Below are 12,110 nucleotides of genomic sequence, written 5' to 3'. Positions count from 1 at the left end.
TTTCACTATTAAGAGTAAATGATTTCTCAGAAAAGAATTGCAAGGAGCTTACATCACTTTTTCCCCTTGCAGGGGTTGCTTGCAGCAGTACCAGGGAAAGGCTATCATTTGGCTACCATTTGGCTACCATGTATTCAAAATTTGCTTACCTATTGCAGGTTTAACTGCAACAGTCTTCTGGTAACAGAAACCTTCTTTTACAGCTAACCTAGATTCAGTGAGGTTAGCTCAAAGATCAATGTGTAGTTGATATTACAAAGCACAGATTAATTTTAGGAAAGCAGCTGTCCTCAGTTTTCCTTTAAATGATTATATTCACCATTCACTCTTTAACAATGATTGTTTTCATGAGCTTTGTTTGCTGCTTAGAATCCCCTGCCACCCCCAGTTTATGTTTTTCTAAAACTCTCTCAAAAAGATGAAAAAAAGATACTTCCACCTCCATACTGTCAAGGAACCATCTGTTACCCATTTCCCAGGACAACCAACACTAGCAAAGAATGGAGACAGTTTTTAAAGCACATGTTTTAGCCTGCGAGCACCAGGCTTATCAGTGGATTTTCACCAACATCGGTCTGTTGTGAAACGCATTGTTATTCTAATTTACCAATGGAGAACTGAAGCAGAAGAAAACAGTTTACTCCATCTCATACTGAAAGGTTATGATAGAACTAGGACAGAGCCTGAATTCCCTGATACTGGCAGAAAGCTTTAACCACACATTGCACAAAATTGCTAATGGAAAATATATAAATTTGGCAATCAAATTAATAATGCCTCCATCATTATATGAGGAGGAAAATAACCATTTGTCTTACTTTAATACAACACTTCTTATTTTACATGTCTTTAAGTCTCTGTTAAATTGTATATGTTTTGGAGTGTCTGATTGTATTGGGGTTTATTCTGGGGGGGACAGGCAATTCCCGGAATACTTAGGGACCAGTAGAAGACATTTTCAACTCAGCTTTAAGAGTGGCAGGTGCCAGTGTGTCTCTGCTTTACACAGCCTATTTGCAACTATTACTAAGGATTTGTAGATCTATTGGAAGAATGAAGCTGGAAAAACAGTGTTGGATGTCTGTAAAACAATTTGTGTTGGATTATTTGTGGATAAAAAGAGACTTCTCAAGTGCAGCCAGTACCCTTCACTGGATTCTGGACATTGCAACTAATTAAAATAAGATACAGGTAGTCATTTTTCAAAACAAAAGATAAGTCTATAAATAAAACATAACCTGTCTGCAAAGTCATTATTTTAGGGAATTACTGTGTTGCCATATTCATTACAGCATGCAATAATATCTACATGTTTGTAAATTTATCTTATTAGTTCATTGGCACAGTTGTCCTCCCAGGCAAATTTTAAGACTTTGCAGGTATTGTGGTTTTGTCCTAAGTCTTAAAATTATAATCAGGTTTTAATATTGACCATGAAACTGCTGATGCATTGCCTGTGGTAAATATAAACAAACTTACTGGGCAATGAACACCACATTTTTGTTAAATGTATCCAGCAAATTAATGGAATATCATTACTATTATCCTAGTGGAGGGCAGAACATTAAAGTCAATATTTTGTGAAAACTTTTGTGCCAAATTCTCTTGTGTCACTGTAAACAAGTAGAGGAGCACTGTAATATACCTGTGATGAGAACCAAACCATCATCTTTTGGTGGTCTAGATTTTGTGCTGAGTAATTTTTATATCATAGGAGATGTTCTTTTGGTAGACAGGGTCTCTTGGAGTAGAACTCTCTAATTCTTAGAAAGATGAAAACAGCTCTCACTGAAAGCTTATCTCTGCTGTGTTTTTCTGACTGCTTTTCTTATTGTGAGGCCAGTTTTTGAGGGGAGTTGAGAAAAGCCACTGACAACAGCAGATTCTTTAATCATGTTATTCTTTCTGTCCTCTGACAAGGTTGACAATCAGCAACTGAATATGCAACGGCTCTAAATCTTGTGAAATGACTAGCCAAAGGCTATCATAATTCATACACTCCTGAAGACTGAGAAGTGTTCCACCTGGTTGGGGTGCCTTTCCAGATTTAATTCAAGTTATCTTTCGAGTCAGCCTAACCGAAACAGAACAACCACTTCAAAATAAACAAGCAAGCAAACCCTAGTATGTGTGTCATTTTTTAATGCTTGTAGGCCTATACCTACTGAAAGCTTAACTTTGAAGATCACAAAGGATCAGAATATATAAACATCACCTTTAAAATAAATGTCAATAAAAACATAGAAAAAAGTAAACTGCATCTCCTGTCTTCCCTGTTGTTTTCTGACCAATCTAAATGCGTTTTTTTCTTGTGTTTTTAGAGCCAGGGGATGATTTCTTTCCCACTAAAATGGAGCAGTTATCTTCAGCAACAGATAACTACAGTCAAATTTTATATTTTCCTTAGCATGCACTTTACAGTTGGAAAGAAAGGTGATAAGTAATTTTAAAAGCTATGTGTAATACTGTACTGTTTTTGTACTTTAACTGTTTCATTTTTCTGTCGTATGAAATATTCATGAGATTTTACTAGTGTTCATTGCCACGAGACTAAGCACACTGAAAATTTCTATGCAGAATCAACATGTAATGTTTTAGTGTTATACAGTGACAAAGTCAAGTGAACACTTCATGTTTCTGCATCCAAAAGCCATAATACCAAACAAGTATAGAATTAAACTCCTCAGAGTGTATTTTTTGTCTCCCTTGCACTCCATGAATTAGTGGAAGAATTCTCCCATTTTTTCTTGATACATGTGGGGTAATTTTGCAGAAAGCACTAAAAGGCATCTAGGACTTAGCTGAGCTAATCTGCAGCCATACTATTAAATCGTTAGGTTAATAACTAATGCGTTCACCGAAATTCTGGCAAACATCTTTCTGATGGCTATTTGGCGTGGAGATGGGCCTCTGACTGCTCCTACCCCTGGCCACAGTGAAATTATGTGAGAAACTAGTGTTGGGACAATATTTAAGAAATGGAATGAAACTTTCCAACGAAAACACACAAATTGGACTTAAATTATATGATTTGAAAATAATTTTGTCTAGGCTATTTATCACACTCAGATCAATTTTCATCTGATGAATCCATGGGGAAGGCAAAGAGACACAAGTCCAGCACAGTGAGAGCTCTGATAGCCCTGTAGTCATTCAGCCCACTGCCCCACGAGGCTGTTGTGACCTGAGATCACGAGTGTCATTTAAAATCATCAGGCACAGGTGTCTGAGTGTCACTAGGCCAGATCCTTTTCAGGAATCATTTTACCACAGACAGTGAAGAGATAAGGAGAGTGAATGTTGATAATGAATTGTAGTTTACACTTCGATGCAGTTAACACTGTTCCATTTGAATGAGGAACATTTTTAAGTGAAGAGGTTACTGTGTAATCTCATTTTTATTTCATACTTATTGCTATATGCTCTATATTTTTTCTTTTAAATACTGTTAATATTATCTTTGACTGAATTGTATACAATAGCACATCTTCCTTTTGATTTATAAAATATGCGTATGAAACTAAAAACATGTACAGTATTAAAATACATTAGACCAATTAAAAGGCTCCTCCAAAAATGTGGTTTATAGGCTCAACAAAGTCTTCAAAATGATCAGCCTGAAGCTTCTGGGGGAACAATCTGGGGCATTTTTAGTCAGCAGGGAGCTGAACTCTGAGCTCTCACTGCTCGGCACAATTCATAGCTGCCTAAAGAGCTTTATAATTCAAGAATTTCATCTCATCTGAAGTGTCAAAGTAGAATACAAATAGAGAAGTGACCTTTAATCAGTAACCCAAACCATAAACCTCATATATTTGGAAACAATCTGGAAGCAACTGCAAGCTTCCCTGTGAGCAATCCCACCACAGCAAGCAAGCACATCCTGTACTACATGAAGAGACATCAGACTGAGCTCAGCTTGAATGCATTACAGGCTAGAGATGAATCTCCGATAGGAAAATTTGTGCTTTTCTTGGCCAAATAAGGGTATGAGGAAAACACTCTTGGCTTCTGTTGTTATTTGTCCATCAAAAATAGCCAAAACCCTAGTTTGCACACATCCCCACCAAAATTACATATTTTTCATCAGGTATATTTTACTGGAAGCCATTTCTTAATAATAAAAAGCAAAAAATCTAGCAACCATCAGAGTGGTTTTTGTCTCTCTGCACTTAGCAGCAATAGCCCCAACATGCATTTTATTGATTTTCATTTGAATAAAAGATGTATTTTTTTCAAATAAAATTTTTGATTAAAAAAGCAAATTCTTTTACTGAAAATATTGAAAAAGATCCCATTCAACTAATGCAACACAAAGTATTTCAAAATTATAAGAGAAGAGAAAATTTTCTATTAACTTTTCAAGCACTGTTCCAACAAACTAGATATACACGAAACAATCCTTTGTAGCTTCTTGCTTAAAGATACCCCTGGCTCCAAAAAATCTCTGTGTGCGGGACCAAAGTATGCACACAGTGTCTGGTAGCTTTATCATACTTCAGAAAGAAAACTACAGAGGGATGTTCAGTGTAGTATGACTAGGAGAAAAGAGATTTTTAGATTTTTCTGTGTTTTCTCTGAGAGACTGTTGGCGCTGTTCATATTAATTTAATTTTGTGACTATGTTTCTTCAGTAAATATTCAGTCCTGCTCTAAGAGATGATTGGGGATTGCATTGGCAGAAGCAGCTTCAGCTTTCATTTCTACATTCTGCTGTTGGTCATTTCAGGCAGTGTTCAAGACGTGCATATTAAAAGGAAAGGTGCTTCAAGCATAGAGCTGCTCTTGCCTCTTGGTAGCTGTATGAGGGTGCCTTCATTTACGTCACTGGAATGTAGAACTAGCTTCAGAAGAACAAGTTGAGGCCCATGAGGCACAAGTCCTCCCAGGCTCACAGCCACATCTAGCTATTCATCAATGCCAATGGGTTCTGTATGCACAGAGAGGCTCAGAGAGGACACATTTCCACTGTATAGACCTGAGGAAAAGACAGCTAAAGAGGAAGACTCATATCATGCCAGTCAAGGGTACAATAAATAATAAGAGCTGATCAGTAATACACATCTCCATTTGGACATTTCTAAATGGGTACTACATCCATCAAGCATCTTTTGAGTAGCAGGTACTTTTGTTTCCAGAAAGGCAGCCTGTCTGCTGGAAGAGCAACTGCAGATTGTTGCACTGCTGCAGACAGACAAATCCTGCCTACCCGCTGTAAGAATCAGAAATGCTTCCTGAACACAAGTGATGTCCACAAGATCCAGAGTCACAAAACTGTACTTGAGAAAGAACACAGCCTGACCACAGGTTAATGTCGACATTTGGGTGAATTAGGAGATAGGATATTTGTCAAGAAGAAAATTCTGGCATTTCAGAATTTTTGTCTTGAACCAGAACAATAAGGTGGCATTTCTAAATTTGCTACTAAATTCACCCAGACCTTGGGGAAAAAAGATATAGAACAATTCAACATAATATAAAAATAAAGGTGCAATCTATGAAAATTAAATATGATGACACAAATAATTAAGTATCCAAAATTTGAAGATAATTACAAGAACTGTGAGAATACGGATATCTAGAAGGTCTATGCAAGGTAGTTCCGAGAAAGGCAAAGTAGAGATTTATCAGAGTAACACTTAAAGCCTCATTACCTACAGCTGTTCTCCTGCCACTGGAGGTACTAACAAAGTAGAACTCATATTTTCCTTATGACATTTATTTTAATGTCAGTTAAAGTGAGAAGACTCCAAAGTTTCTTAATGGAGTTTCTTCTGCCAAAACAAACACACACAACTATCATAAAAATCAGTATTAAGAAGTAAGGAACTGGTCATAAAAGACCCTCACAAAAACTGTGGACACCCAGTTCCACATTTTATCACATGGTAAACTGCTGCTAGAGTTTCTCAGGAGGAATCATCAATATAGCCCCAAGAGACCAAATGACATCTTTGTGACTGGCTATTTATCTCTATCTCACTTATGTCTGGAAAATTTGTACTAAAAGCATAACAAATGATTCTTGAATTTGTAATATCTAATTCATGTGATATAACTAACTGCTCAGTGATATATTAATGTCAATCTTGGTTAAACTGGTCCAATTTTGTTTCAGTTGCTACCAGAAATTAATGTCACCCTTGCAAACTGTATTCGTTTTGAATGTTTTAAGTATAATGCAGTACAATGTTACTTCCAAAAACCTATTTACAATGGTTTTAGTGTATATACGTGTTAGTATGTTAACCTGTACCAGCCCTTTAGCCAGTGAGGAATTAAACCACTGAGATCAGCAAAAGCAGATTTTAAACGTTTTTCTCTTCAGCTTTATCAGTGTAAGAACAGGGGATGAAGCTGCAAAATCTGTTTTAAGTGCCGGTAGTTGCTAACACAATGCAGTAAAATAGAGAAGGACACTGCAGTTTGAGAAAGAAAGGAGAGGAAAAATGGTCACAGCAAATTTAACTGAAGAAGAAAGAAGAGGCCTGAAATGTCCATATCCTTGCTGGCCTTTTTATATCATTCTGGTTTATATGCGTTTACAGAGCTGTGTCATAAAATGAATAAAAAACATGTACTTGGAAGACTGAAGTTACTTTCTGAGGGAAGGGAGAGGGAAATGTATCCTGTGCAGGGGGTACAGGGGAAAGATATGTAGGCAAGGAATGAGGAACACCTGCGGAGAAGAAAGTGGGAGCCATGAAGAAGAACTCAAAGGCTTAAAAAGACACTGTAAGACATATAGCATAAAAGAGAGAAAAAGAACCAGGACAGGCCGAAGACTGAAAATAAAGGACATGGTTTAGAAGAAGGAAGAATGGACCATAGCCAAAAGCTATTTTGGCCATATGAAAAAGAGAATGAAAATAGGTGGCAAATAGGATGAATGAATTTTACAAAAATATTAACAGAAGCATAAACTATGGGCTGTCTGCAGGATGCCCTGTTGCATGTAAGCATCCCACCACACAAAGGGTATCTTAAGCAGCCTTTGTGTGTTCTGGTTTAGAACTAAAATTTATAAATGAAAAAAATTTCCAAATCTTGAAGTTGCTAAATTACAGATATAAATGAAGCAAAAGATTATCTCTTTTATGAGATTTAGAAGCTGCATGCCAATTTCTATAAGATTTTGAATTTGGTCTGGCTTGCAGGTAGATGGAAACTATTAAGCAGCAGTGTTAATTTTGAAAACAGGACAGACATTTTTGAGCTTATCAAAATTATACTGAGGTTTATGAATTTTTCTTGCATGTCTTGGGCAGGTATTACTTCTGAGCCATATTTCTTGCTTCAAACTCATGCATGATGTTTCAGAACTGACCATTTAGCTGAAAGATCAAGTTAAGCATACATATCCAAGACAATACAGTATAGTGACTTGTTCAGGACAGGATAAACGAAGGATTAGTAAGTGCTGTCAAGATTTTCTGGAGTGTATAAAGAAAATTTCAGCCCTTCTTTAACCTTAAAATCATCTCCCTCCCTTCCACAAAACAAGAGAGATTTCCTAGTAATTGTGTTAGAGTTTTCTAGGGCTCACAGGGGGTTCTAGTATACATAAGCTCACTATAGCTTCTAGGATAAAAGAAACTGGACACCTCTGAAAAAGACCAGTCCCTGTTTCACTATATGAAAGAAGGTAAATTGGTTGCAGGCAGAATACCGAGACATGAAAATCAAGCTTTAGAATCTTTGCCTTAACATGAATATGCCCAAAAGCAACACCCAAACTCTTGTCATGGTGATTTCAGGAACGTTGATATGACTTCAGAAATGTTCTCTGCATTCTGCAGTCTTATTTTGCCTGCAATTACCATCTCTATTGTTTTATGAAACAATCTCCAAGGCTTTTTTGCATAACTCATTTGCATGGTTACCAGCCAAATGTGTTACCTTCTACACGTACACATTTCCTCAATATCTTAGCTCATGAATGATTACTTGCTGAACAGGGCTTCACAGGTTGTTGATGACTGAACAAATGTTTACAATCAGTGAGGACATACAAATATAAAGAATTGCCACAATTTATTAAGTGAAATTTAAGTAACTTCTAGAATCACATTAAGCACATTTTCCTCTATGAACATGATGCAGCAATAAGCATCTGCCCTGCCCTGCCCTGCAACCTGCAGAGAAGCTAATGTTGTTTCCAGTTTTAAATTAAGTTTCAGGAAGCATATAGTCACTAATTGTCTTTCATAGTTCGTGCTGTACGTTTATCTCATGAAGGTTTACAGAGAGTAGGAGTCAAGCAGCTATGCAGCTACTAGAGCAAAAGTGTCAGGGTGAGCAAAAGAAATCTTCACTGTCCCCCAATCAAAGTTACATTTTGCAGACATGTGGACAGGTTCCCTCAGACCACAGCTTTGCCATTAAAGTTGGCATGCCAGTCTTGGACATTTTCATTCTCAGTTCACATTCATGCAGCAGAATTATTTAGACAAGCTCCAATTTCCCCAATTTGGAAAGGGAGGAAAAAGTGTATGGTGCTGCCAGGCAGAAGATTATATCTTCTTTTTGATGGAGGTTTCAGGCTCTTTAGAGAGCCTCTGCTTGTGGCTGTCACTCTCTGCCACACTCAGAAGCTTTTTTTATTGTCCCTGTCAGTTAGCAGCCCAAGGTTACTGCCAGCTCTCTGTCAGTGCTTTGATTTTTGTCAGCTATGGCCAGGTCCTTTTAGTTATCTGCTATCTTTTCAGCTTTGTTCAGCCTGAGCTCTACTTGTCTACTAATTAGCTCTTTGGAGATTTCCCTTTTAAAACTCACTATCACAGAGGACAGGAACCGTTCAAAAGTTTTGTGCTTCATAGAAATTCCATATTCATCCACATCCCATACAGCCATCTTTTTAAAATTGAAAGTGGCAGGTCAGGCCAATTTAAGGTATATAAGCAGCACAGCTTGTAAAAAGATACCTTTAGGTTCTTGATCAGGTATGTAGATGAATGACAGAAAAAGAAAAAAGGTTTCCACTGAAAAGACCAAGGTGTACAAATAAAAAAGAAACTATCATTCTGTGTAACATATTCTCATTTTCTTTATCTTCTGGTGTGCAAATATTGTGCTAGCTGAATCTAAAAGTAGCACAACTTTAGGGTACAGAAAAAAAAAACCACACTGTAACAACATCAAGAGTGGTCTTACATCAAGGAGGGCCCTGAGGATGTCTTTGTTGTCAACTTCAGAAGAAAAGAGAGGAACAGAAGAGGAAACTGGCAGAAGGAATAGATGCCAAAGAGAACTCAAAGGATTAGGTCCGGGTGAGGTGATCGGTATTCGAAAACAGTCTGCCTTCTGGCTCTGATCTAAGGGAATAGGCTGGCAGCAAAGCCAGAGGGCATAACAGCACAAACACACCTTCAGCACACTGCTGGAGGCTTGCCTCAGTGCCTTAAAAATTGTGGTAGCAATTAGAAATAAAGGTATATAGGAGCAATAGGCGAAAGTGCTCTATTTATGAATAAAAGTCCTCTTTTTACATAATCCTCAGTCTACTTGTATCTTCTTTCCTTCTTTTTTGCCACTTAGTACATTTTTCTTGTGGTATCTCATCGATGCTGTAAGTTGCGCCTACATTGCACTTACATAGTGTTAATGCCTGGAAGATGAAAGTAAAAACCTTTGAATATATTAATGCTATAACACAGATGTCTTACTTTTTATACTCTTTTTTTAGAAATATGGTGTGGTTAATAATGATGCAGATTGTGCTGGATGGATGAGCAGATGAAACAGGGGAATACAGATTAAATAAAAATTTCTTCAAAGCTTACGTTTGCTTCATAATTTAACTTCTGTACTTGTCATGATAGTAGTAGCTAGGTGCAACTGTGCATAATCACATTGTTCTAAAATATCCCGTTGAAACAGAACAAACCTAATCTAAACAGCAGTGCCACACTTGTTTAGATAACTGGAAAAAAAAGTAATTAGGAAATGTCAGCTCAGCCCCATGGTTCATGATAATTAGAAATCTATAGTTACAGTAGAAAGTACACAAACAGTTTTACAGTTGAGAACCAAACATTTCTTATGGAAGGCAGGGCTGCCCAGAGACCACTGAATCATCTGTCCAGACCTTCTTGTTTGACACAACACCTCATGCATTTTGTGCCTGTTCTCTTGTTTTTCTGCTCTCATATTTGTTTTACACATTGGACACCAGAAAGAAATATAGATGTGACAGCTTTTGCTTTGCTAGTGGTAAAGCTCCTTTCTCCTCAGGCCGCTGCTAACCGGGGGGATGTTTGGCCAGCATGTGGTAACTCTGCTTCCTCGGAGCACTTGCACTTCTATCCGAGAGCTGTTCTTGTTCTTCAGAGCTCAGGTTTTCAGTCAGCCAGGTATTGCAAGGAGTTACTGGTGAGGAGGATCTTACTCCTTGAACTCACCATATACATGGGGTCCTTGGCTCCTGATGTCTGGCCAAACTGACAGAACGGTAAACTTTCAGTTGCTTCTTTCTATCTCTGGTCATTTTCAGCCTCTCATAAAACTGCTTCATAACTAGTCTGGTTGATAGATTTGGAGGCTTTACATGTTTTTTCTTGCAGGTTGAAAATTTCAGACATATGCTATTACAATATTATCATTTTGCTGTTCTTAAGGTTTTCTGTCTTGAATGAATATAAATTAGGGCCTATTAGTGGCGTAAAAAGAACACAGTTATTTTAGCTGCATGCGTTGAAAGCATTTTGAAGCCACTCCCACTGCTTTTAATAAAAGTTCTGGTTACACGTGCTCATTTTCAAATTGATTCATAATCTTCAAATTTAAAAAAACTGAACTGGCCACATTTTGCACTTGAAAAGCCAGTTCATGACTTACTTAATTTGCATTCCATTGATAACAGCAGGTTTGATATGAAAGTTACCTGGTGTCCTTTTTGGATAAGCAATGGCCTGAACACTTTCTCATTGGCATGATATATTTGCTTATCCCTGCTTTCACTATTTGGCATCTGTACATTAAACAACTGACCACTTGCTCCTAAAATAACATACTGGCTATGTCAAGCTGAAGCAGTTATGTCTGCATCGCGTCTTTGTTCAACTGACCCCTTAAATACTTGGAAACTACTTAGTTCAGAAAACTTAGAGCTATTAAGTCTCTCAGTCTCTCCTTCCTTCCTTCAGGTATGAGCAGCTGCCGCATTGCTTTAGCGTTTCCAGGTTCAAGAAATGCTCTTAACTGACAGCAAGTGACTCCTGTATAACACCGTTGGCAGTCACCGCTTCTCTTGTTTTTCTCTTATTTGAGTTATGATTCCCTAGTTTGCTCTTAGAAGCAAAAGGATGATGCAGACATGATCTACCTTGAGTTTCTACCAAGTTCAAATTACCTGAGCATGCTGATCATCCAGATTTTTATCTCAACAAGTCCTCTTAAAATATTTGGCTGGCACCATTAATATCCTTTTACAGCAAATTTAATCCATGCTGTCTGTCTCAGCCATCCGTTTCTACTCTACAGTGTAGAGATTAGGGTAATTGCTTGCTTAATACAAAATTGTTTGGTTGTGAGACAGTCTATGCTTTTGTCAACTCAAATACTATTTTCTCAACTGCAGGCATCTGTTATTGAGTTCACCTCAGTATCATCCTGTATAAATGAATTGCTCTATGCAAATGTATTTTGTCAGCTTTTTCACCAGCTGTCATGCTGCTTACCTAACTCAGGAGCTGTGTCTCTTCATTGGGTTTTCCCCCTTCCTTATAATAAAAGCATTTAATGCATCAGTTGAATAATTTCATCTAGTTCTAATACTACGTGTCTGACAGATGTAACTGTCCTTGAAGTACCTCTCAGTAATCTTTTAATAGCTTTGTTCCAAGGCATGTATTTTGCTCTGACTGATTTTATTTCTTCTGTGCTTATTTTACAGATTGTTTGTGCTATTATAATAACTGAGGCAATGCATACCTTGCAGTCAAGCAGTGATTCAGTTGGTCCTAAACTGGGTGAGGATTCACACAATATTATCAGTGCATTTGCAGCATTCTTGGGAATTTTCAGAGAAATGAATCACTGGCTGGTGTCAAACTGGCAGATTTGCTGTACTGGACAGTAAGAGAAAGAAGAGGAGGACTGAAGAAAAACAG

At 37.5% G+C, this 12,110-nt stretch overlaps 1 protein-coding gene across 7 annotated transcripts in view; it reads right to left on the bottom strand.

Moving 5' to 3' along the window:
- The window catches only part of TTC29 (tetratricopeptide repeat domain 29), a 343,118-nt gene that overhangs the window by 177,503 nt on the left and 153,505 nt on the right, over positions 1-12,110 (bottom strand). The window lies entirely within an intron of this gene.

This window comes from Patagioenas fasciata, chromosome 4 (genome assembly GCF_037038585.1).
Source record: "Patagioenas fasciata isolate bPatFas1 chromosome 4, bPatFas1.hap1, whole genome shotgun sequence".
Classification (NCBI taxonomy): Eukaryota; Metazoa; Chordata; class Aves; order Columbiformes; family Columbidae; genus Patagioenas; species Patagioenas fasciata.
The sequence above is the reverse complement of the archived record's forward strand: the minus strand, read 5'-3'. Positions and strand labels throughout refer to the sequence as shown.